We start from the raw sequence: 2,500 nt of genomic DNA, 5'->3' as shown, positions 1-2,500 counted from the left end.
AGCCCCTTAGGATAATGCAGGCCTTGCTTTCAGTTTGTTAAATATACACTGACTATCATATCAAAAGGCAAGTTACTGCTACAGAACCAATAAAATTTATCCTAAAACTTTAAACAAACTTTTGTAACCTAAATGGCGAATCTTACCAATCTACCCACATACCATACCTATTGGAACTCTGGCAAGGACCAATAAACCCCATGACATATTGTTGCATTTTTGATCCTTATAAATCCAGTGATTCATGGTGGTGTGGTTGTCAGATAATGTAATACAATATATTTTTACTTTTTTACTACAAATTCGAAAATTCTTGAAGACCTCCCTGACAAGAATGCCTAACAGGATAATTAACTTGCAGACCTCTTCAGCAATTTCAATCTCAGAATGTATATTTTAAAACATATTCCTACATATGATGCAGGTCTATCCCTCAATATCTTGTGCTCCATAATACAAATACAGCAAAGCCAGAGTTGATGCGATATAAACGAAAACGAAGCATTGCTTTAACACAAACTAATATCCATTGCATAGGCCTATGTGATATGGATGGCTGCATCTTAGAAAAAAAAGCAAGCTTCGAGGGAATTTATATGGATTCACAAATTAAATATTCCCCCCCCCCCCCCCCTCTAAATAAAAAGTGTTTACTTTAACTGACAGTGCCATGTATTTAGTTAGGAACTACCAAATAACAAAACAAAACTTTAAAAAATCCTTTATACAAAAACTAAAAACGATCCTACTATTAAAAAAACTTTATATCATGACTTAAAACTGAAATCAAAACTCACTCACAAATAAGAAAAGAACATTTCCTTTTTCCTTTTGTAACTAAATTAATAAATATGAATGAATAGTAATTAATTAACAATTAAAACCCATTCTAACATTCCTTACAACATTAATAACGTCGTGGAGGAATCTAAAAGGAGGTTTATTCAACAACTTTTCTGTGAGTGGAGGTTTTTTAACATATTTTCCGAGTTCTTCTTGAGTTTTCTTGATCATTTGCGGGTCCACAGCTGCACTCATAGTTTATGTAGTTAATGTTGTACTTTATATATGATTATTTTCTAGCTGTCATGTATACTTTGTGTAGTTCACGTAAATTAACAGCAAACCACACTAACTGTTTGCTGTGTAGGTTATTCATATACCTTCTTACGGTGTTTAAGAATTCTTTTGTATTCTATGGTTGTTATGTAATTTATGTAGCCCAACACAGTGACTAAACTCAGAGATAAGCAGAGAGAGAACGTGAGTTTCTCGACCTTCCACTCTCGCTGTTTGACTGAACAAGTTTTGGTTTGGTATTCATAGATGTTTGAATCCCTGGCTACACAAGTCTATGTCTCATCTAAAAAAAACAAAAGACCATCAATGCGACAGAGGATCTAAATCGCTTTATGTCAGTTTATTGGCTTGCATTCAAGGTTCTTAATATTTCTGGGTATATTTGTAACGACACTTTACTTCAACTATGTAACTGAAGAGTGCATAATCCTCATGATATCTGATTCTAATCCTATCCGTAAAGGTTCAAGTTCTTTACTTGAATCTATTCTCTCTCTTATAAAAATAACGCCCCGGTTGTCCATAGTTTTACAAGTTACAAAAACAAACAAAACATCTACTTTTACTTATGAAAACAAATAAGCACCATTCTGTCCTAAAATATAGTATACAGTTATTCAAAATCCAAATACAACCTCTTTTATACAGAATTTTCTCGCCCCGTTCCCCTTCCCCCTCCTGAACAATTTCCTTTTCCCCTTATAAATACCTGTTGCCATTGTTACATCGGTAAAATAAAAAACATTCCTTTCCTTGTCGCCCTTGGTTCCCGGAATGCCGATAACTCCTACATTGTCACGTGCATTTCACACAATATTTATGCATTATATTATAAGAGACTGTGCTGGAAGACTTAGGTGTATCGTACTTTTAATTATACTTAGGGTATAGGTGGCTTCATTGTGAAATCATGGTGATTTAGTTGACTCAAGCTTGCAACACGTAAATGAGGTGTAGTTTGTAATAATGTAAAGGTGAATACTGGACCGTTTTGTGCTGAATCACAGTGAAGTTACGCTTAATTGTGACGCTCATGATTTGTTTAGATATATGAACATATAAGCGTATTTTTCTGCATCGGTCATGGATATGTTTGCGAACGTACATACACGAACATACGAACACACAAACACACATATACATATATGTATGTATGTATGTATGTATGTTTATATGTGTGTGTGTATATATATATATTAATAATATCTATATATAATATATATATTATATATATAATATAATATGTGTGTGTGTGTGTGTGTGTGTTTGGTGTGTTGTGTTGTGGTGTGTGTTGTGTTGTGTGTGTGTGTTGGTGGTGGGGTGGTGTGTGTGGTGTATGCCAGTCAGAGTTACGCTTCTTGTGACAAACGGATAAAAACATACAACACACACATCACACACCACATCACCAAACACAACA

The sequence above is a fragment of the Penaeus monodon genome, chromosome 10, assembly GCF_015228065.2.
Source record: "Penaeus monodon isolate SGIC_2016 chromosome 10, NSTDA_Pmon_1, whole genome shotgun sequence".
NCBI lineage: Eukaryota > Metazoa > Arthropoda > Malacostraca > Decapoda > Penaeidae > Penaeus > Penaeus monodon.
The sequence above is the reverse complement of the archived record's forward strand: the minus strand, read 5'-3'. Positions refer to the sequence as shown.